This window comes from Schistocerca nitens, chromosome 7, assembly GCF_023898315.1.
Source record: "Schistocerca nitens isolate TAMUIC-IGC-003100 chromosome 7, iqSchNite1.1, whole genome shotgun sequence".
Lineage (NCBI taxonomy): Eukaryota > Metazoa > Arthropoda > Insecta > Orthoptera > Acrididae > Schistocerca > Schistocerca nitens.
The window spans coordinates 184,872,778-184,898,693 of NC_064620.1; positions in this window are offsets into that span (position 1 = coordinate 184,872,778).

The window sequence follows — 25,916 nt, forward strand, 5'->3', positions numbered from 1 at the left end:
GTCGGAAGTTCCATGCGTCTTTTCTCGGATGATGCTGTAGTATACAGAGAAGTGGCAGCATTAGAAAATTGTAGCGAAATGCAGGAAGATCTGCAGCGGATAGGCACTTGGTGCAAGAGTGGAAACTGACCCTTAACATAGACAAATGTAATGTATTGCGAATACATAGAAAGTAGGATCCTTTATTGTATTATTATATGATAGCGGAACAAACACTGACAGCAGTTACTTCTGTAAAATATCTGGGGGGTGTGCGTGCGGAACGATTTGCAGTGGAATGATCATATAAAATTAATTGTTGGTAAGGTTGGTACCAGGTTGAGATTCATTGGGAGAGTCCTTAGAAAATGTAGTCCATCAACAAAGGAGATGGCTTACAAAACACTCGTTCGACCTATACCTAAGTATTGCTCATCAGTGTGGGATCCGTACCAGGTCGGGTTGACGGAGGAGATAGAGATGATCCAAAGAAGAGCGGCGCGTTTCGGCACAGGGTTATTTGGTAAGAGTGATAAAGTTACGGAGCTGTTTAGCAAACTCAAGTGCAGACTCTGCAAGAGAGCCGCTCTGCATCGCGGTGTAGCTTGCTGTCCAGGTTTCGAGAGGGTGCGTTTCTGGATGAGGTATCGAATATATTGCTTCCCCCTACTTATTACCTCCCGATGAGATCACGAATGTAAAATTAGAGGGATTCGTGCGCGCACGGAGGCTTTCCGGCAGTCGTTCTTCCCGCGAACTATACGCGACTGCAACAAGAAAGGGAGGTAATGACAGTGGCACGTAAAGTGCCCTCCGCCACCCACCGTTGGGTGGCTTGCGGAGTATAAATGTAGATGTAGACTATTAAAGTACAGGAATGGATGTTGATAAGTTATTTACGATCAACTTCGCACTACCGCAAGGTTCAGTTCTAGCACCATTATTATTCAACCTCTAAACTAGCGATATGCGTCACACACTAATGCATTCGGATGATCTGGACGTAGTGGAGCAAAGTAAAGCTTTTGAGAAAGAGGCAGGAAATCCCACTGATGATGTTGATAGTATCAGCAAATATGTGTCCGAATCCATGTAAGGCTGAAATCTGTACTTATCAAAACAAAAAAAAAAAAAAAACACAAAAAAACAAAAATGTTCAAATATGTGTGAAATCTTAAGGGACTTAACTGCTACGGTCATCAGTCCCTAAGCTTACACACTATTTAACCTAAATTATCCTAAGGACAAACACACCCGTGCCCGATGGAGGACTCGAACCTCTGCTGGGACCAACCGCCTGTACTTATCACATCAACGAAAAGGTAGCCAATATACAACTGCAGGTGATATTTAACCGACAGAGAGTAAAACGCAACTTCCTTAACAAATACGCTCTGTGATCAAAACTACATGGACATCTCCAAAAACATACTTTTTTTCATATTAAGTGAATTGTGCTGACATCTACTGCCAGGTACTCCTCAGTAGTCATTAGGCATGGTGAGAGAGCAACTCACGGACTTCAAACGGGTCAGGTGATTGGGTGTCACTTGTGTCATACGTCTGTACGCCAGATTTCCACACTCCTAAACATCCCTACTCCACTGTTTCCCATGTGATAGTGAAGGCCGACCTCGTCTGTTGACATGACAGAGGCCGCCGACAGTTGAAGAGGGTCGTAGTCTGTAATAGGCAGACATCTATCCAGACCATCACACAGGAATTCCAAATTGAGGTCGTAGGTTGCAAGTGCTACTCTGAGATGAAGAGGTTAGCACAGGAATGAAATTCGTGGCGGGCCGCATCAAACGAGTTAGTAGACTGATGACAAAAAAAAAGTGAAGTGGAAACGTGGAGGGACAGGTGCAGCACAACAGCGGACAGGCCGACCTCGTCTGTTGACATGACAGAGGCCGCCGACAGTTGAAGAGGGTCGTAGTCTGTAATAATGGTTCAAATGGCTCTGAGCACTATGGGACTCAACTGCTGAGGTCATTAGTCCCCTAGAACTTAGAACTAGTTAAACCTAACTAACCTAAGGACATCACAAACATCCATGCCCGAGGCAGGATTCGAACCTGCGACCGTAGCGGTCTTGCGGTTCCAGACTGCAGCGCCTTTAACCGCACGGTCACTTCGGCCGGCAGTCTGTAATAGGCAGACATCTATCCAGACCATCACACAGGAATTCCAAACTGCATCGGGATCCACTACAAGTACTATGAGTTAGGCGGAGGTGAGAAAACTAGCATTTCATGGGTGAGCGGCTGCTCATAAGCCACACATCACGATTGTAAATGCCAAACGACACCTCGCATGATGTAAGGAGATTAAACACTGGACGACTGAACAGTGGAAAATCGTTTTGCGGAGTGACGAATCACGGTACAGAATGTGGCAGCAGACGACCGACGCGAGTGCCTTTGGTAACAGCCTGCTGCGTGTCTCCTTGGCTGATGACCATATCGGTTGGACTCTAGACGATTGGAAACCGTGGCCTGAAATGATTCCCGATTTCAGTAAATAAGAGCTGATGATAGCACTAAAGTGTGGCACAGACGTCACGAAGTCATGGACCCAAATTGTCAACGAGGCGCTATGCGAGCTGGTTGTGGTTGGTGTGAGCCATGTTTGCATGGTACGGACTGGCTCCTCTGGTCCAACGAAACTCATCGTTGGCTGGAACTCGTTATGTCCGGCTACTTGGAGACCATTTGTAGCCATTCATGAACTTCATGTTCCCAGACAACGTGGGAATGTTCACGGATGACAATTGACCATGTCACCGTGTCGTAATTGTTGACAACTGGTATGAATAACATTCTGGACAGTTCGAGAGTTATTTGGGCACCCAGGTCACCTGACATGACCGTCCATCGAACATTTTTGGGACTTAATGGAAAGGTCAGTTCTTGCCCAAAATCATGCAGCGGCAACAGTTCCGCAGTTATAGAAGGGTATAGACGCAGCAAGGATCAGTATTTGTTAAGGGGACTTCCAACGACTTGTTGAATCCATGACACGTCGAGTTGCTGCACCACGACATGTGAAAGGCTGTCCGAAACGATATTAACAGGGATCCCATGACTTTTGTCCCTTCAGTGTAAACTGAATAGTAGTGAAAACACAGTCGAGGTAAAATACTTGAAAACATCGTTTAACAAATATACGGCTGTGCTGACCCACATAAGGAAAATGATCACCACAGATCTAACTGGCAAATGTCGCAGCCCTGCCCCGTAGGGAAGACAGAGCCGAACGACCATAAACGCTCATATCGGTGATCAGCTCCAGAATTTCTGTAGGTGGAGCTTAGGTTTTCCCTGCATAATGAGAAGTTCGTCTCAAACTGAAGACGAAAAGTTTTCCATGGCGTCGAGCCACGGTCATGCAGTACTTTTCAAAGAGTAAACCGCCATTTATCTATGGAATGTTACATTTACCTTCTTTACTATCTAGAGTTCGGCTTTTATTCCACTGTCAAATACATAGCTAAACGCTGTTAGACCATTATTATGTCGTATCTGTTAAAGACAGTACAAAGCAGGTGAACAAGACTAACACATGCCTTAAGGTGGAACAATTTTTGGCATTGTACTTGATAATAGTGTAAAAGACGAAATCTACAGTACTGGCCATTAAAATTGCTACACCAAGAAGAAATGCAGATGATAAACGGGTATTCATTGGACAAATATATCATACTAGAACTCACATGTGATTACATTTTCACGAAATTTTGGTGCATAGATCCTGAGAAGTCAGTACCCAAAACAACCACGTCTGACCGTAATAACGGCCTTGATACCTCTGGGCATTGAGTCAACCAGAGCTTGGATGGCGTGTACAGATACAGCTGCCCATGCAACTTCAACACGACACCACAGTTCATCAACAGTAGTGACTGGCGTATTGTGACGAGCCAGGTGCTCGGCCACCATTGACCAGACGTTTTCAATTGGTGAGAGACCTGGAGAATGTGTTGGCCAGGGCAGCAGTCGAACATTTTCTGTATCCACAAAGGCTCGTACAGGACCTGCAACATGCGGTCCTGCATTATCCTGCTGAAATGTAGGGTTTCGCAGGGATCGAATGAAGGGTAGAACCACGGGTCGTAACACATCTGAAATCCAACGTCCACTGTTCAAAGTGCCGTCAATGCGAACAAGAGGTGACGGAGACTTGTAGGCAATGGCACCCCGACACATCACGCCGGGTGAAACGCCAGTATGGCGATGACGAATACACGCTTCCAATGTGCATGCACCGTGATGTCGCCAAACGCGGATGCGACCATCATGATGCTGTAAAGAGAACCTGGATTCATCCGAAAAAATGACGTTTTGCCATTCGTGCACCCAGGTTCGTCGTTGAGTACACCATCGCAGGAACTCCTGTGTGTGATGTAGCGTCAAAGGTAACCGCAACCTTGGTCTCCGAGCTGATAGTCCATGCTGCTGCAAACGTCGTCGAGCTGTTCGTGCATATGGTTGTCTTGCAAACTTCCCCATCTGTTGACTCAGGGATCGAGACGAGGCTGCACGATCCGTTACAGCCATGCGGATAAGATGCATGTCATCTCGACTGCTAGTGATACGAGACTGTTGGGATCCAGCATGGCGTTCCGTATTACCCTGCTGAACCCACCGATTCCATATCCAGCTAACAGTCATTGGATCTCGACCAACGCGAGCAGCAATGTCGCTGTACGATAAACCGCAATCGCGATAGGCTACAATCCGACCGTTATCAAAGTCGGAAACGTGATGGTACGCATTTCCCCTCCTTACACGAGGCATCACAACAACGTTCCACCAGGCAACGCAGGTCTACTGCTGTTTGTTGTTTGTGTATGAGAAATCGGTTGGAAACTTTCCTCATGTCAGCACGTGGTACGTGTCACCACCGGTGCCATCCTTGTGTGAATGCTCTGTAAAGCTAATCATTTGCATATCACAGCATCTTCTTCCTGTCGGTTAAATTTCTCGACTGTAGGACGTCATCTTTGCGGTGTAGCAGTTTCAATGGTCAGTAGTGTAGATTGAACAGACGACATTTTACTCCTGAAAAAATTACTGAAGTCGGTTGTTAAAGCAAAGGAATGGTACTGGAGCGCAGTCGTGTTACCTGTGAAAGTGAAGCTTTGTCGCCGTGTTAGATACGTCGGCGAACGGACGGATCGGTTGGCGACCTCGCCGGCAGCAGAACGCCCCGCTCCCCGCCGCCGGCTGCGCGGCCGGTATTCTCCTGCGTCGCACCCTGTCACACCGAGTCCCGAGGGAGCCGTGAATATTTCACGGACACCCGTCGCCCGTCCGCGAGTACAGGAAATTTATCCGGCGCGGCCAGGAAATTAAAACAAGGCTGGTGCATTATTCGCGCAAGCGCGGGGCGCAGCCGCCCTAAACAGACCGCAAAATGTATAATAAATACGGCAGCGGACGGCGCGTCGGGCGCTGCGCGGCGCGGCGCTCCCTCGACGCAAACGTTCGGTCGGCCGCCGACGCCGGCGCCCGCTTCCTGGCATCGAGCGGCCGCGCCCGGCCAACGTAGTCCGCCAACGTCCGGCCGCGCCGCCTCTCTAGCGTTCCACTCCGCACACAAACACCAGCAGGTAGCGTGCTGCTACACGCTGCTGTCAGCGAATTTCTCAACAGCCTGCAGACGTGGTCATAAGCTCACTGTCTGTATTTAAATGGTGTCTTTTCTGTCGGGCGTGTCCGACAGAACAGACACCACTCAAACACAACGCCGGAAAAAAGGTAGTACACCCTGGGGCCTGGCGCCTTATATCGCTCCTGTCTAGAGCCTGTGTATCTGGAGAATGACTCAAGCGTGGAAAGTGACAGATGGTTTGAAGCGGGTTCAGTCGAGTACATAGTTCTAATTTTCATCCACCAGAGTACAGTAGCGGATAGAGACATTAAAGAAACAGGTCAAGAGAATGTTTTTGTGGATTGTTCTGTTTATTTCTTGACTTTTTTTTTATTTATCTTTGTACAGTTTTGTATACACTTTTAGCAGTGTGAATGATACTTGAATGTGGTTTAAAGTAAATGTGTAGATCATTGTTCTACTAATGAACGCCGTAGTGTGAGAATGTTTTAAGACAGTATGAATGCAGACGACGGGGAATTTTGTATCATAAAATGTTAAGTAAGTTTATGGTAAAAGGAAAGATAATTCGAGTGCAAATGAAAATAGTTAATAACGTAAAGTATAAAGAAAAAATCATAATTTTAAATATTTATTTTGGGAAAAAGTACAATGCTAATGTGTGTTATTTTTTGATTGGTTAGTCATGAAAAGCGCGGACTAACGGGGGAGAATAATGTTTTTCTATTGGCCTTAAAGAAAACTGACCAATCAGAACAGACTAATCAGATTCTTAGCGCGTCTTTTCTCTTGTAGGAAGAGAATGCTTACAGCAGTCAAAGTAGTCGGAGACCTGCCTTTCAATGGTTCGGTCGTGTGTAGGATGAGCTTCGAAGGAATTTATAGTTGGCCGATTATAGTTGTGCTATATGTATCGAAAGTGCTTTAAAGTGAAGGAACATTCATTCCGATGTATTTTTTTTTTAGAAAGTACGAATTTTTTAAGTAATTTTGTGTATGTGAAGAGACAGTAACTCCGTGTGGCATATTGAGCAGATGTTGTTGTTGTGGTCTTCAGTCCTGAGACTGGTTTGATGCAGCTCTCCATGCTACTTTATCCTGTGCAAGCTTCTTCATCTCCCAGTACCTATTGCAACCTACATCCTTCCAACATACATCCTTCTGAATCAGTGTATTCATCTCTTGGTCTCCCTCTACGATTTTTACCCTCCACGCTGCCCTCCAATACTAAATTGGTGATCCCTTGATGCCTCAGAACATGTCCTACCAACCGATCCCGTCTTCTGGTCAAGTTGTGCCACAACCTCCTCTTCTCCCCAATTGTATTCAATACCTCCTCATTAGTTATGTGATCCACCCAGCTAATCTTCAGCACTCTTCTGTAGCACCACATTTCGAAAGCTTCTATTCTCTTACTGTCCAAACTATTTATCGTACATGTTTCACTTCAATCCATGGCTAGACTCCATACAAATACTTTCAGAAACGACTTCCTGACACTTAAATCTGTACTCGAAGTTAACAAATTTCTCTTCTTCAGCAGACAGGTAACCAAAAACTAGATTGCATTAGACACCCATAAGCTTAATAGAGTGGCGAGCATTTTCATTTAAGAACAATCCGTGTTTAATAGCTGCTCAGACTTCGGGAAGTACGTTACCATAAACTTGCCAACGTGAATGAAAGGGTTTGTACAAGACTGTTAGGATTAGGATGGACTTAGCAGTGAACGTGTACATTGTCAAGGTTCAGAATATACCGAAGTTTTTCTAGTATTTCCACCTTTCATTCAAGTCGCAGTACGGTAGGTTTCTGGTAGGCTTTTCTACCAATAATCTGCTGCGACGAGTTCACAGGTAGGTGCAGGTAAAAGGACGAAAAGGTACCGCGCCGCCGCAACGCTTCCAATTCACTCAACATTTCTAGTTGCAACAGGGCATTTGGAATACATGATTACGTTTACAGATCAACAGCACAAGTGGTTCTCAGGTACCAGGTACCGACCCAAGCTGAAACACTCATCGCCGAACCTCACAGGCTAACTTGCTTGCGTGAACAGCAATTTGCACAAGCCGACCCATCTGAGATCTTTTTAAGACGATTAAAAAAAAGAAACTATTCGGTAATAACCTCTGATCTCGTTCATCTGATATCTTAGTTCGTCAGTTTCATGATGAACTGTCTATCATATCGCTAATGGTCATAGTTACGTAAAATACTGCAAGAAATTCTTAACGTTTGCTGTGAAAAATAAGGATCGCCAAGAATTTGTGTTTGTTGAATGTCACGTCATATGTTGCAGCTTATGAAATGCAGATAGCTTATTATTCTATAAACTTTCAAGGATATCGCTATCTGTGTCCAGTCTCCAGAAAATGTCTCTGTCAAGAACGCACGCGCCAGTGAAAAACACAGAATAAAAAAATCACAAATCCTTCGCATCTCATAAACAATCTGGGGTGTCGAAATAAGACTGTGGCATATGACGGTACGCAAAGAGGAGAGTATTTTGCCATGTGATTAAAGCGTGAAACTTCCATATCTAGCGCGACATTCAAGCAGTTACATATTTTTTCAATGAAATAATGTAATTTTTAAGGACCATCGATAACTCATGAAACGAGAATAGCTGTGGGTTTGGCAACAGTATAACGGAAAAACTTACACGTTAATTCTTATACTGAGAACAGTTTTTTCATAAGCTTTTGACCTGTCTTTCCCTCAGCTTCTAGTTTAATATTATACTGTTGCAAGATTCAGTGGCAATTTCTTTTTCAACTGCATTAGAATCTTAGTGACACTCTGCTGTGTTTTGGCGAAATAAGCCGATTTTAACATGGCAACAAGAGATGATCCGTATTACTCAAAACTTGTCACAGTCGTTCATGAATCCCTCTCCTGAACTACCCTCTTGGTCTGGCTGACAACTCGAAATCACGCCTGTGATGTAACATTTGCAATGGCTTGTTTTTTTTTCTTCAGCATTTCATCCGCAATGAGCGTACATTTCTTGTTGTTTCTTGACACTTTACTTTTCACCTAGGCACATACATTCTCACTCAGATTTAAATGAGAATGATACGGAGGGAGCCTGATTAAACTATGGACTTTAGCGGTAGCTAGTTAGTCGAGCTGGTAGCGGGGAGTGATTAGCTTGTACAGCACAACTATTCCATTAAATCTGTCTTACACATGCTACGTTCAACTTTCTCCAATGGAGCATTTCTTTCTACCCAGAGTAAAACATCCAGTTTCCTCCTCAGCATTGCTGGAACTTCGTCCATGCACATTGTGTGATGTTGTTGCATTAATTTGTTCTGAAAGCGGTGCTGATAGTCAAGACCATAAAAGTGGGTTAAAAGCTGTGAGCTATCTGAGGAAGTTAACCTTGCATTACTGCGCAACTGTTTCAGCAGGTATCCAGTCTAGCTTACCAAATTCCCAACCAGACTATCATTAATTATAATCTTTTAGTACTCATCTTACGATAACCGGTGATATATATATATATATATATATATATATATATATATATATATATATATATATAAGAAATAAATCAGTTTATATTTGGACATTTATTTTAACATTGATCATTGTTCAGTTAAAATTTCAGCATATCAAACTTGATTCATAACTAAACTGGTGCCTTATTTAGGATTGTAAGAATGTGAGTTTGTAATCTTACGGAACACATCAAATAGGGAGCCAAGATTGGGAGACTACATACAACACTGCATTCATAAAATAACACACGAAGAACGTTGAAACATATCCAAGAGGAAATTAACCACAACCAACCGATTCAATTTTCACCCAAAGAAGTTACATTCGTAGCGCAATCCTGTCCGTCATGTAATTACCACACACTGGTATACTAAATTCATACTAACTCCCTGTGAAATCTTCCCGAAAAGAATAGCTGAGGGCTACTTTGATGCTTACACCACATGCTTAACGTGGCCAACTTGGTTTACACAAAGAGTGTAACTCCACAATAATTTTGATAATTAAATCGAAACGCAATTTACAAAAGAAAAACCTCGAACTGGTTACTATCGTCTTACTATTAACCTGATGGGTCAAACAACTGTATAAGCACGTGGTACTTGTCTCACAAAGTACACCCCACAAGGGTTGAACATAAAGAAAAGTTGCTATATTGAAAAATATTGTCAGGACGAGACGTTATAATCTCACGCACATTCGCATTTAACATTGATCATCTTAGAGTTACTGATCAACACGTGGTTCCACTTTACTCACAAAGTAGTGACAAAGCAACTACCGGAAGATATTCTGAACTTCACACTCCAATTACACTGTGTTGCAATTTAAGATAACATTAGATATTTTAGAGCTAAACCTGAAATAAAGGTGATTAAATTTTCAGTTGGGCTGAAGTTAAGAAATCCATTGTCCTACGGACTTAGCAGACACGCACTTAGCCAGAGATCTTACCACTTCAGACGCTCGCCGCAGACAGACTGTCCTGGGCCCCTACAGAGCGTGCTTAACAGATACAAACGGAAGTGACCAGAAAGGGAGCTTCCTATACCAACATGACTAGGGACGGACAGGACCATACTAAGAATAGAAACCTCTCTACTTTTAGAAAGCGTAGCTACCTGTTCCGACGTTGGTCCTACTGTTCTCTAGCAGACAGGCTTGTCTGCTACCATCAAGCATGCAACTAGAAATACATTTGCTCATTCATCCTCTCACACAGAAGGGAAGGGGGATGACAGTATCTTATCACATACAGTATATAAAAGAAAGCGGATGTAGGTTCCGTATGAGACTGTGTGACATGAATTACGTATAAACTGTGTTTTGAAGTGTAGTAGTGTGACAGATCGTTCTTGTTTATGTGTAAAAGTAGCACGTTTCACTTCTCAGTCTCCTCCCAGATAGTCATAAACACCACAGTAAATTTAGAAGAGGAATATATGCCGTAAATGACAACAGATTTAAGAAATTAACATGAAAGGAATCCAACAGAGACCTTTCAATTGTCCATTACTTTTGTCAAATAAGGAGGAATATTTTGCAACACAACATTATCTTTCCGGCCGGTAAACGTTTTGTTAGACAACTTTTAATGGTAACCTGGTTTAAGCCGGCTGGAGTGGCCGAGTGGTTCTAGGCGCAACAGTCGGGAACCGAGCGACTGCTACGGTCGCAGGTTCGAATCCTGCCTCGGGCATGGATGTGTGTGATGTCCTTAGGTTAGTTAGGTTTAAGTAGTTCTAAGTTCTAAGGGACTGATGACCTCTGTAGTTAAGTCCCATAGTGCTCAGAGCCATTTGAACCAACCTCGTTTACAGAGGTGTTACACTGTTGTTATTAATGCAACGCCAATAGAAAACATGTCTACACAATACCTGACAGCTGCGGAACCCTTCAGTGGCAGAAAATACAACCTTACAACGAGACTGACGAGCGCAAAGTCGCAATTAATTTTAAATACACTATACTGTGTGGTGTACCCTCCACAGGTGGCAATGCAGCCGATGACTTTGGCAACCAGTCTATCGTAACGATGGTGAATACTGACTGGAGTAAGTTATTCCACGCCTGATCGATCTGTTCAGTTGTCCTGCAAGAGCTGTTGTATGGCGAGGCGTACGAGTTACTTCTTATCCCACCATATCCCACACGTTCTCGGTTGGAGACAAGTTAGAATATAGTGCTGGCCAGGGAAGTTGATGCATGTCTTGCAGAGCACGTTGACTTTCACAGTCAGTGCATGGGCAAGCATTATCCTGTTGGAACAACACATCGCCTTTCTGTTTAAAGAACTGCAGAAGAAGGGGTCTAACAACATTCTGCGCATATCGAGCGCCGGTTGGAACCTTCTCCAGAAACGCCAATGGTGAATGAGGGTTCTAGGTTATCGCACCCCTGACCATAATGTGCGGGTCCACTGTGTCTTGGACGAATACACTCTACGAGACAGCGCGCACCAGTTCTACGTCATACGCGCAACGGCCATCACTCCTGTACAGGCAGAATCCACTTACACCGCTGTAGATTGTGGCACGCCACACCATCTTCCAAGTGATCCTCGGACGGCACCAGTCAAGCTGTGCCCGTCGATGCCTGTGGAGTGGAAGAAGGGCTAGAGGAGTGCGTGCCCATAGCCCCATAGTTAATAACCGTTTCACTACATTTCGTGTTGACACGTCTGTACGTCCGTAGTTGTGAGATCTGCCACTGCTGCCCTTACAATACGACTATTTTGACGGGCGTCTCTGCTGCGTGGACGTCCAGAGCCCCGCCTACAGGAGTGAGAATGTTCGTGTGACCACTGAAATTCGCGTTAGAGATTAGATTAGATTAGATTACATTAGTACTTGTTCCATAGATCATGAATACGACACTTCGTAATGATATGGAACGTGTCAGGTTAATAAAAGGTGTCTATACAAGATATTACATTAGACAAAATATTACATGACACTTTTTTTTTTTTTTGAGGTTGTGGAATTACCCACTTACTATATCCAAAAATTCATCTAATGAATAGAAGGAGTTGCCATTAAGAAATTCTTTTAATTTCCTTTTAAATGCTATATGGCTATCTGTCAGACTTTTGATGCTATTAGGTAAGTGACCAAAGACTTTTGTGGCACCATAATTTACCCCCTTCTGAGACAAAGTTAGATTTAACCTTGAGTAGTGAAGATCATCCTTTCTCCTAGTGTTGTAGCCATGTACACTGCTATTACTTTTGAATTCGTTCGGATTGTTAATAACAAATTCCATAAGTGAATATATATATTGTGAGGCTACAGTGAAGATTTCTAGCTCTTTAAATAAGTGTCTGCAGGATGATCTTGGATGAGCTCCAGCAATTATTCTGATTACACGCTTTTGTGCAATGAACACTCTTTTACTGAATGACGACTTACCCCAGAATATGATGCCATACGAAAGCAGAGAATGAAAATAAGCGTGGTAAGCTAATTTACTCAGATGTATACCGCCAAAATTTGCAATGACCCTAACAGCATAAGTAGCTGAACTCAAACGTTTCAGCTGATCCTCAGTGTGTTTTTTCCAGTTCAACCTCTCATCAATGCATACACCTAGAAATTTTGAACATTCTACCTTCGTTGCCTAGTAAGCAGGAAACGCGGGTTCGATTCCCGGCCTTGATACAAATTTCCGCTCGTTGCTTCAGTCTACATACATAAAATCATATTTGTGGTATCAAAATCCCGTACATATAGTATTGAATTCCTGACGATATTTAAAATAACAGAATCTCGTCTGTAATGAAATAATGACAGGGCGTGCAGACGCAGCCGCTAGTAAGTTGCAGTGGAAACAGACACGGGCAATGGGCAGTGCCAGCCGCGTGATTGCTAGTAGCTACCGGAAGGGGGCATAAGGGTTATACGAACCCTTGGTACCTTATATTTCGAAGGCTGGTTGTTATTTTACAGTAGAGTATAACAAAATGATTCAAATGGCTCTGAGCACTATTGGACTTAACTTCTGAGGTCATCAGTCCCCTAGAACTTAGAACTACTTAAACCTAACTAACCTAAGGACATCACACACATCCATGCCCGAGGCAGGATTCGAACCTGCGACAGTAGAGGTCACGCGGTTCCAGACTGTAGCGCCTAGAACCGCTCGGCCACCTCGGCCAGCAGAGTATAACAACTGAAAATAAATTATATAATAGCAACGGTGTTGCTTGTCGTTGGTAACATTACAAACAATTTTAGCACAGTGGAAAAATTCTGGTTAGCGTACTTAGTATTTTAGCGTTATACAGATCCCACTATTTAAAAACTTACAACTGATTGAAATATGAGTTATTAAAATCGGTTTACTGTCATAAGAACAACTAGTTTGAAATATATTAATGCTTATGATTGCAACGCGAAGTAGGAAAGCAGCTAAAATTGGCAAGAGAATCACGCTCCTTAAAAGTGTATAGTAAGAGTAGATGAATAAGAACCAAAGGTCCAAGTGCATTGAATATAAGATAATGCAATTGTTACTGTGAAAAGGTTACTCGTAAAGGAGGACATACGCAAAAAAGAATCCGAGAGTGTGGCTCTGTGTCACAGATCCAGCTGACAGTTCGGTGTTCGGTTTCCGTGTAACCTTAGAGTGTGCGAGTCATGGATTTTGCGAGAATATTTCCCTTCCTTCAATTACACAAGACCTTTCCATTGGTTGCGAATCCGTAATTCTATGTCTGGTATCATGCAAATGACTGGAAACTGCGGATTTTCAGCCAGTCACATTCGTATGAATTTTGAAACAGATACGAAACCTTCGCCGGTTTTGTCCCATGTGACATTGTACACAATCATTGCAATAAGTGCAATATACACAATATACTGTGGCGAAACTGAGAGCCAGTAGTGCTTGGAGTAAAAAATGCTGGCAAAACACATTTATCATTCAGGCCTTTACCTATTTTGGTGGAAATTAACTTCATATCCTATGGTAATACGGTTATTTGGTAAGCTGTTTTACTGGTGATTGGTTTATGTGTTGTTGTACTAGGGGAAGAACGGGAAGCATTTTCTTTCGGCTTGTCCTGTTAATATTATTAACAAAATCGGGATTGTAGTCATTAACATGAGAAATATACACGATTGTGTTCTTTTCTCGGCTGAAAGCTATGTCTGAATGTGGAACCGCACGTAATCTATACAGTAGGAATCTGAACGCTAGTTTTTTATTGTTAATTGCGTCATTTGGTGACTAATGAATCGCCACATCTGTGATATTTGGCTTCCGGTAAATATCGTAGGAAATTTTTGAATTGTTAACGTTAGTAACAAATCCAAATACGGAAGTGCGCCGTTTTCACAATAATGAATACTGACTTGTATGTTCGTAAATAAGCTGTTAAGTTCTTCTAAGAAGACCTCGAATTCTTCATTTAGTCCGTTATATAGGGATAGAATGTCGTCGACTTAGCGATACCAGGCTACAACTGTAGCCGTAAACGTTCTTAGTTTATTAACTATCTAATTTTTAATTTGGTAACGAAAATGTTTGCTAGGCAATAACATAACGGGAAGCCCATGGCTAGGCCCTGGTTTTGTAAGAAAACATTCTCCTCAAACCTGAAATAATTTAATTGGACAATTATATCAAGTAATAGGATTACCTCATCTGTTTCTTCGGTAAGACGATTACTAAAAGAACGTAAGTTGTTATTTACAAGTTATCGAACCTCATCCACCGATATTGAGGTATAAATATTCGTAACAGGCAAGAAAACCTAATTTGTTCTTGGTGGTATGGTTAACTGGGATAAGTTTTGAATAAGGTGTCCCCTATTCCGAATATTTAGACTTATCCAGTTTGGGAAATTTTGATTCATGTGTGGGGTTACAAGCTTTTCTGTGTGATGCCCTACTCCTTCCCTCGCACTGACAAATGGATGTGCAGCTTAATATGAGCACATATTTTTGGGGCCAGTAGGCGCATGGAAATCAAGGGTTTTATTTTTTTGTAGGTTCTAACAAAACTCTTGCAATTATAAACAATTTTTTTTAAACTTGCTAAAATGTTTGATTTGGATCATATCTGCCTTTCACAATCTGCTCCTTGGTAAAAAGATTTTGGACCTTAATTTCTAATTGGTCTTCTTTAAGTACAGCTAGCATATTCCCTCTGTCGACACGTATAACTTTAGCACTATTAGTTTCTAGTTTCTGTTTAGTACTGTTTATGATGCGATTTACTGGAACTGCTTTTAACGTAAATGGGTCCGGTTGTGAAAACCAGTAATATGTCTGTCCGTGATCCTTTTTATCGTGGTGATACCCTCATTTCTCTTTGCAGTGGACAGTAGTACTTCGCCTAACGCAGCAAAGTAATGCGAAATTAAAGGGCCCATTTGCTTCCGAGCAACCCTTACGCCTTCTGCCGGAATCTGTTGGCATTCAGGTGGCAGGTGTAACGCACTGCCTGTGTCAGCTTCCGCTGTGACTTACTAGCGGCTGCGTCTGCATGCGTTGTCATCATTTGATCATCGTAGCCGAGATAGCTATTTTCCTACGTACAATTAGGAATTCAAGACCTTTAAGTTTCTACCGTACTGTAGTTATGGTATCCTGAAACCACTGTTCCTATTTTTCAAGACCAAATTAGTATGCGCGTCAGTGATAATCCGTAATTATCTAAGATTATTCATGGACCTTTTAACATCTATTGCATTTGATGTTGCCAAGATTTGTGCCTTATAGAACGTTTTGAGATCGTACTGGTTTGGCTTAATGTAATTTAGCCAAGTGAGTACTTTTCTATGTCCTTCATAGTAGGCACTATTCAAATTTGCACTTGACAGCCTCTAATTCGTAGGTATATTGTAAATTACCCTGTAGATGCGACTCACTATCTCAGAATAAATGAGGATTAGCACTTACAAGGGGACTCTACAATTTTTTAGGAGATTTTGCCACAACATTTTTAAAAGATCTTTTAACTAAAAGTAGATTATGCAGCGGCTGCCGAGATGGAAAACCTGTATGTCCCAAATGTGTAATTAGCACCCCGCGGCTTAAGGAACTCGAACTATAATGCACGGCTCGCAGAAACAACTTATTTTACATTATCTTATCAAGTTATATCAGTTTAATAAGTTATATTAACCTAAACCCTCGGTAATTAACAAAAATACATATACACTGAGAAATAGAAATATTAAAAACGTAGTGGTTCATTGAATGTAAATCTGACGCTGCTTTTTACCCATCTGTACATCTACATCTACATCTACATCTATACTCCGCGAGCCACCTTACGGTGTGTGGCGGAGGGTACTTATTGTACCACTATCTGATCCCCCCTTCCCTGTTCCATTCACGAATTGTGCGTGGGAAGAACGACTGCTTGTAAGTCTCCGTATTTGCTCTAATTTCTCGGATCTTTTCGTTGTGATCATTACGCGAGATATATGTGGGCGGTAGTAATATGTTGCCCATCTCTTCCCGGAATGTGCTCTCTCGTAATTTCGATAATAAACCTCTCCGTATTGCGTAACGCCTTTCTTGAAGTGTCTGCCACTGGAGCTTGTTCAGCATCTCCGTAACGCTCTCGCGCTGACTAAATGTCCCCATGACGAATCGCGCTGCTTTCCGCTGGATCATGTCTATCTCTTCTATTAATCCAACCTGGTAAGGGTCCCATACTGATGAGCAATACTCAAGAATCGGACGAACAAGCGTTTTGTAAGCTACTTCTTTCGTCGATGAGTCACATTTTCTTAGAATTCTTCCTATGAATCTCAACCTGGCGCCTGCTTTTCCCACTATTTGTTTTATGTGATCATTCCACTTCAGATCGCTCCGGATAGTAACTCCTAAGTATTTTACGGTCGTTACCGCTTCCAATGATTTACCACCTATGGCATAATCGTACTGGAATGGATTTCTGCCCCTATGTATGCGCATTATATTACATTTATCTACATTTAGGGAAAGCTGCCAGCTGTCGCACCATTCATTAATCCTCTGCAGGTCTTCCTGGAGTACGTACGAGTCTTCTGATGTTGCTACTTTCTTGTAGACAACCGTGTCATCTGCAAATAGCCTCACGGAGCTACCGATGTTGTCAACTAAGTCATTTATGTATATTGTAAACAATAAAGGTCCTATCACGCTTCCTTGCGGTACTCCCGAAATTACCTCTACATCTGCAGATTTTGAACCGTTAAGAATGACATGTTGTGTTCTTTCTTCTAGGAAATCCTGAATCCAATCACAAACCTTGTCCGATATTCCGTAAGCACGTATTTTTTTCACTAAACGTAAGTGCGGAACCGTATCAAATGCCTTCCTGAAGTCCAGGAATACGGCATCAATCTGCTCGCCAGTGTCTACGGCACTGTGAATTTCTTGGGCAAATAGGGCGAGCTGGGTTTCACATGATCTCTGTTTGCGGAATCCATGTAGTTATGATGAAGGAGATTTGTATTATCTAAGAACGTCATAATACGAGAACACAAAACATGTTCCATTATTCTACAACAGATTGACGTAAGTGAAATAGGCCTATAATTATTCGCATCTGATTTATGACCCTTCTTGAAAATGGGAACGACCTGTGCTTTCTTCCAGTCGCTAGGTACTTTACGTTCTTCCAGAGATCTACGATAAATTGCTGATAGAAAGGGGGCAAGTTCTTTAGCATAATCACTGTAGAATCTTAAGGGTATCTCGTCTGGTCCGGATGCTTTTCCGCTACTAAGTGATAGCAGTTGTTTTTCAATTCCGATATCGTTTATTTCAATATTTTCCATTTTGGCGTCCGTGCGACGGCTGAAGTCAGGGACCGTGTTACGATTTTCCGCAGTGAAACAGTTTCGGAACACTGAATTCAGTATTTCTGCCTTTCTTCGGTCGTCCTCTGTTTCGGTGCCATCGTGGTCAACGAGTGACTGAATAGGGGATTTAGATCCGCTTACCGATTTTACATATGACCAAAACTTTTTAGGGTTCTTGTTTAGATTGTTTGCCAATGTTTTATGTTCGAATTCGTTGAATGCTTCTCTCATTGCTCTCTTTACGCTCTTTTTCGCTTCGTTCAGCTTTTCCTTATCAGCTATGATTCGACTACTCTTAAACCTATGGTGAAGCTTTCTTTGTTTCCGTAGTACCTTTCGTACATGATTGTTATACCACGGTGGATCTTTCCCCTCGCTTTGGACCTTAGTCGGTACGAACTTATCTAAGGCGTACTGGACGATGTTTCTGAATTTTTTCCATTTTTGTTCCACATCCTCTTCCTCAGAAATGAACGTTTGATGGTGGTCACTCAGATATTCTGCGATTTGTGCCCTATCACTCTTGTTAAGCAAATAGATTTTCCTTCCTTTCTTGGCATTTCTTATTACACTTGTAGTCATTGATGCAACCACTGACTTATGATCACTGATACCCTCTTCTACATTCACGGAGTCGAAAAGTTCCGGTCTATTTGTTGCTATGAGGTCTAAAACGTTAGCTTCACGAGTTGGTTCTCTAACTATCTGCTCGAAGTAATTCTCGGACAAGGCAGTCAGGATAATGTCACAAGAGTCTCTGTCCCTGGCTCCAGTTCTGATTGTGTGACTATCCCATTCTATACCTGGTAGATTGAAGTCTCCCCCTATTACAATAGTATGATCACGAAACTTCTTCACGACGTTCTGCAGGTTCTCTCTGAGGCGCTCAACTACTACGGTTGCTGATGCAGGTGGCCTATAGAAGCATCCGACTATCATATCTGACCCACCTTTGATACTTAACTTAACCCAGATTATTTCACATTCGCATTCGCTAATAACTTCACTGGATATTATTGAATTCTTTACTGCTATAAATACTCCTCCACCATTGGCGTTTATCCTATCCTTGCGGTATATATTCCATTCTGTGTCTAGGATTTCGTTACTGTTCACTTCCGGTTTTAACCAACTTTCCGTTCCTAATACTATATGCGCACTATTTCCTTCAATAAGAGATACTAATTCAGGAACCTTGCCCTGGATACTCCTGCAGTTTACCAATATTACGTTAACTTTTCCTGTTTTTGGTCTCTGAGGACGGACGTTCTTTATCAACGATGATAATGTTCTCTCTGGTAAGCCGTCAGGTATTTTATCGTTTCGCCCAAGGGGGGGTCCCTCTAACCTAAAAAACCCCCGTGTGCACGCCACACGTACTCTGCTACCCTAGTAGCTGCTTCCGGTGTGTAGTGCACGCCTGACCTGTCTAGGGGGGCCCTACAGTTCTCCACCCAATAACGGAGGTCGATGAATTTGCAACCATTATAGTACAGGCAATAGTTCAGTCTCATGCGACTGTTGTCACCGGCAGCAAAACTGCAGTTCTTCCTAGTGACCGGACTGGTTTTGTCACGCGATTGTTGCAGGATTACTAGAAGGTCGAGGGACGCCTACTGGCGCGTGGCTGATTTCAGGACTGAGATTGTCGGAAAAATGGAAATGAGCGTTTGGCGTCATTGGCCGGGAGGCCCCTTACGGAGCAAGTCCGGCCGCCTGGGTACATGTCTTATTACATTCCACGCCGCAATGGGCGACCTGCGCGCCGATGGGGATGAAATGATGATGAAGGCAAGACAACACCCAGTCCCTGAGCGGAGAAAATCCCCGTTATTTTCAGAAGACAGCGGTTAAGTAATGTATAAAATTCATATTTAAACCAATTTAAGACATCAGCTGTTTTTGTTTTAAATCAAGATTCTACTGGTTTCGATCTTGGACCATCTTCACGGGTGAAGGGTTAAAATGGTTTAAGCCGCCGTATTGCGTTAGTCCAATATGGTGGCTTATACCATTTTAGCCCTTCATCCGTGAAAATGGTCCAAGAACGAAACCGGTAGAATCTCGACTAACAGAATATGGCGGCTTAAACCGTTCTAACTCTTCAGCCGTGAAGATGGTCCAAGACCGAAACCGGTAGAGTTTGAGTGTAAAATAGAAACAGCTGATGGTTTAAATATTCGTTATATACATGACTTCAAGATGTTGCCTAATTACTGCCGTGTCTCTCTGTATCTGTTTGCAAATTCCATTTAATCCTTCCCTTTACAGTCACCAAGTCAAAACTGAGCATATACTGTGGTTGAGATGGAACCGTTTGCTTCACACAGGGTGATTAAACTGCCGCCACCTATGAGCTTTATGCAACCCACAACGCCTGCAAATACTATGCACAATGTTTTCATAGTCCCTCTCTCACTATGCGCAAACTATTAGTCACATATACAGAACGAATAGGATCTTTTTGTAGGAAATGTTTCCGATGGAGGTCATAACTTTCGAATTATCCAAGGAAAACGGACAAAAGTGACCTTCAAATGCTTTTTCCTTGAATAACTCAAAAACCGTAGCCTCCATCGAAAACGTGTAGCACTACTAAACTGAACAACATTAAGCATCCCATAAAAAGATCCCTTTAATTTTTTTCTTTGGGACTAATAGTTTTCATGTAGTCATGATAATCTAGGGGTGGTTCTTGAAGGCATTGCGGGTTGCATGAAACCCATGGACAGATACAACTGAATCATCCTGTGTAGCACAAGGCTCACCACTTGTCTGTGCCCAGTCATCGTCTACAGCAGAAAAGGAAAGTGTTTCAGACATTCGTGGAGCAGGTTTAAAGGATGCACGAACCACAGTAGTTGGAGAAATGTTCCAGTGTTTAGGAAATACTTTCAGAAGAAGTGGCTACTCCGACAAAGAGAAATAGGTCACTACATTGTAAAAGATCTGGAGCTTCTAGCGAATCTTCCTGTTCGTAAAAACAGTCACAGGTCGCACCAGCAGAGTACTAGGGACGGTGTTTCAACTGACAAGGTTGGAACATGATTGTGTGAACATTACAAAGGAGCTAAGACCACTGCTGCACATACGGTTAAGTGTACTTAAAAGCTAGTATAAGAAACATCATCTCAAGAAACACGAGACTAATTGTTGGCTGGGCATCACGGATAAATCTGCAGTAGCAGTTCAAGCCACTGGATCAAAGGATCCACCAAGCTGGTTATTCCGATACTATACAGGTTTTTGCAAAGTCCACTCACTTTTGTGCTAGGACGTAGAGAGAGCTCACAGAAAATTCCAAAGCACGGAAACAACTTTTAGAGAAACAAGTGAGATTGAAATTGGACCAGTTGCCTTAGTTGACCATGAAAAATCTAAATCATGATGGCTGTAATTTGAACACAGTGGTCTCTGCCACGAGTGCCGTGTCTTAACCAGAAAGTCAGTTTGTTCGGTCTGCCGCCGATTGTTTCATGCCGTCATGATGGTAACATGCAAAAGAGATTTAACACTTCTGACAACAAAGGACAATAATCTCTTTACATATTTAAATAGCGAGTCTCCAAAATATACAACTTGCTCAGTTTAAGAGAGCCGATGAGTCTTTTCACAATTGAACTTCTACGTTCTGCAGATTAAATAACTTCCAACTTCCGTGCAGTTTTTCTTTTTCTTTTTTTTTTTTCACGGATAACGACCGTTCGATCGAGCGGGAATCAGTAGGGCACTAAAGAGGATGGAGAGGCAACGCAGGCAGTAATAGCAGTGATCGGCCGAGCAAAGTGCCGTCGTGGCTGTGACGGATGCCGTTAACTGCCGATTACGGCGGTCGACCTACCGCCCACTAAAAGCAGACTCGTCGCCGGCCAATGGCGAGCGCACGCCCGCCATCGGCCAAGTGGCTCTCGTCTCGCATTGCCGACACTGCGCCGGTGGTGTGTCGTGCCGTGTCGGCTTGCGGAAGAGTCCATCGCTGCCGCTTGTAACATCGACACATCCTCCTTAAGCTCCATAGTGCCGCAGACACAGGCACCCAGAGTTATGACGTGTCCCTTGACTTTCGGAATACAATCACTAGATAATTTAATGTAATTCTCATTGCTTCGTCTGACTTCCACATTTTTTATTAGATCACATGTGTCGATCACTCTATGTCTTCTTCAGATCTAAGTAGTTGCGTCAGCAATCTGCCTGGCGTACTCGTAACCAAATATACTCTAATCAGTAGAAGGGCCCTAGCCCTTCTGCGTCTGATTAAACAAGAAGGGTTGCTGAGCAACTACTTAGATCTGAAGGTGATCCAGAGTGATCGAAACATGTAATCTAATGGAAAATGGGCAACTGAGACGCAACAATAAAAGAGAATTATCTTAAAAATCTCTACATTTGTTCGTTTTCCCTTATACGATTATGTCGATTATGGTGATATTCAATAGGGTTCCACAACTAGCAGTAATAGACAGCCCGGGTGGCTAACTAGTGGGATAAGGATATATTGTAGAACAAAGCGGGAATTATATCAAAATGTTAGAAGCAGTCACAACCAAGTTACAGTAGCCCATTACACACATTATTGTAAAGCGCTTAAAAATGTTATTAAGAAGGCAAACAGTTTGTAGTATGCAAACAGAATGGCTAATTCACTAGATAAAATTAAAACCATATGGTCAGTTGTGAAGGAAATGTCTGGTCAGCAACATAAGGTCGACGATATAAAGTCAGTCCGTTGTAAAAGTATTTCTGTTACTGACAAATCAGATATATGTACAGTATTTATCAATCATTTTCTGAGTATTTCTGGTGAATTAAATAAAAATTTAGTTTCTACAGGATATCAAATAACTTTCTTGGCAAATGCCTTTCCGAGATTGATGTCTGAAATACTCCTCTGTGATACAGACAAGAGGGAGATTGAGTCAATAATTCAGTCACTGAAGACTAAGGACTCTCATGGTTATGATGGAGTGCCTAGCAGAATATTAAAGTACTGTGCTGTACATGTTAGCCCAGTATTTAGCTGTATTTGTAATTTTTCCTTTAGGAATGGTCAGTTTCTCGAGGGATTAAAGTACTCAGTAGTAAAGCCGCTTTATAAAAATTGGGAAAGGGATAATGTAGATAATTTTAGACCTATTTCTAAGCCATCAGTGTTTGCAGAAGTTGTTGAAAAGGCTATGTATGTAAGGATAATTGATCATTTCATATCACACGATTTGCTATCAAATGTACAGTTCCGCCTTAGAAGTCATTTAACAACTGAAAATGCTATATTCTCTTTTCTCTGTGAGGTACTGGATGGGCTAAATAAAAGGTTTCGAACGCTTGGCATGTTTTTTGATTTAACTAAGGCATTTAATGGTGTTGATCACAAAATATTGCTCGAGAAGTTGACCATTACAGAATACGGGGAGTAGCTCACAGTTGGTCCACCCCTTACTTTGGCAACAGACAGTAAAAGGTCATTATTCACAATGTTGATAACGGCTGTGATGTGCGGTCTGAGTGGGGTACTGTCAAGTAGGGGGTGCCCCAGGGCTCAGTGTTGGGGCCACTCCTGTTCCTTATTTATGTAAATGATATGCCCTCTAGTATTATAGGTAACTAAAATATTTCTGTTTGCTGATAACACTAGCTTGGTAGTAAAAGATGTTATGTGCAACATTGACTCTGTTTCAAAAATTGCAGTACATGACCTAAGTTCATGGCTTGTAGAAAATAAAATAACGCTATATCACAGTAAGACTCAGTTTTTACAGTTTCTAACACACAATTCAACAAAACCTGACGTTTTAATTTCAAAGAATGAGCATTTGATTAGTGAAACGGAACAGTTCAAATTCCTAGGTGTTCAGATGGATAGTAAACTGTCGTGGAAAGCCCACGTTCAGGATCTTGTTCAAAGAGTTAATGCTGCCATTTTTACTATTCTAACGGCATCTGATGTGAGTGATCGTTCGACACGAGAAATAGTCTACTTTGCTTATTTTCGTATCGTATTGTATTTTGGGGTAACTCTTCCCATTCTAAAATGATAATTTTGGCTCAGAAACTGGCGGTTCGGGCAATAAGTGGTGTTAAGTTCACGAACCTCTTGTCGACCCCTGTTCACGAGTCTGGGTATTTTGACATTGGCCTCGCTATGTGTATATTCCTGTCATTTCTTCTTAACAATATTAGCTTATTCCCAAGAATAAGCAGCTTTCACTCGGTTAATACTTGTCAGGTATCAAACCTGCATTTGGATCGGACTTCCTAAACTCATGTGCAGTATACTGCTGCATCCAATTTCAATAACCTACCATTCGAATTCAAAAATCTTAGCAGTAATCCACGCGCTTTCAAATCTAAACTGAAGATTTTCCTCATGGGTCACTCCTTCTGTTGTGTCGAGGAGTTCCTTGAAAGATTAAGCTGATTCTTATTGTATTATTGATTGCGTTTACTTAAACTTATGGAGTGACTTTTTCGGGTTCATAACCATTTACTTTTGTCTGTTATTACTTTTATGTTGTAATTTCATGTACTGACACGTCTCATGACCTCGGAGATATGCTCCTCAATTCGATCCTAAGGAAATTGACGTGTAAATAAAATAAAAAATTAACAATGTCATTTACAGAAAAAACTAAGAGACTGCCATTGTCGGACATGATGTGTTACGGGAATCAAGACTGTCTTGCACACATAACAGAACATGTGGTACCTAATGGGACACAATCGGCAGATGTGAAGGTCATTTGAGGGTTACCACAAAGAGAGGGTTGTCATTTATTGACGACGTAATGACTTGTACATTATTACTCCTAAGGCTATCAGAGCCATCAAGGGAACTCCAAGGTCAGAAATCTGAGAGCAAAGAAAAGTGGTAGATTCTAGGTTTCACTTCAGAAACTAACTGATAATTACATCCACCGTGTGGACGCAGTCGTAAGGTGTCTCTGCAGAACGTGGCCACGAAAGGTACGTCTTAGCAGAGGCAGTAAACTTGATACTTGCTCCTGAGAGCTGCGACGTTAGTTGGTTTATAGAGGTTTGACTGCTACTACAGCAGTACCCAACCACAGAACGGTAGGTCCAAGTGACATGAAACAGTGTTGTTGCTGGCCATAATAGGAGTGGCAGTGACGTTTAGCTTTCAGGTGAACGCTGCTGATACCAAACTTGGAGTCTGTTAATGTAAAATCCAGAAGCATCCCTACCTACCGGGTAGGATTAGGGGAGGAATCTAAATTTGGTTGGCTAGAGGCTCCCTGGAGGTCCAGAACGGCTAAATAAATTGGCAGAAGCTTCTTAAGTGCCGGTGGATTGGTGGGTCGACTATAGGAAGGGAGAAATGGAGTGCCGCCACTATTCTTTCAGAACCCATGATTTTGTATTCAGAGAGAGTTCTCAGTCAGGTCGCTGAGGCGCCGCCTCCGTTTCGCTGGTGGCCAGCCTCAGTAAGCTCTGACATGTCTCACTTGGAGTGATGCTCTCAAATTTGTACTTAACGTGCTGCTAGTGTTCACTACTTCTGTTAGCATCCGCTCTCTTGACTTCAGACGCTGACTTCTGTTCGCAACAAATTGCCGCCTTTGTTTTTTCTAATGTTTAGAATTAGCCTTCAGTGTATTAGCCTGACTATAAATAAAGTGTTAATTAGATCTCTGAATTCCATGAGTCTCCTGCTGCAAGCATCGTATTGAGTACCCAAATCCACATCTCTCGTAGATGTCCTCTGACAGTGTTTGGCGCTGATCCAAGTCATCAACCTCCCTTCACTGGGAATTTGTCTGTCTGTATTTGTTCCAGTAGCGGGGAAAACGAATACTTAAGTCTTTCCATGTGAGCTGTGATTTCTCTTATTTTATTGCAGTGATCATTTCTCCCTATGTAGCTGCGCGCCAACAAAATACTTTCACATTCAGACGAAAATATTGGTAGTTGACATTTCGTGAAGAGAACCTCAACGAAAAACTCCATTGTTTTAAGGATTTCGACCCTAACTGGTATTATCGTATCCGCGACTTTC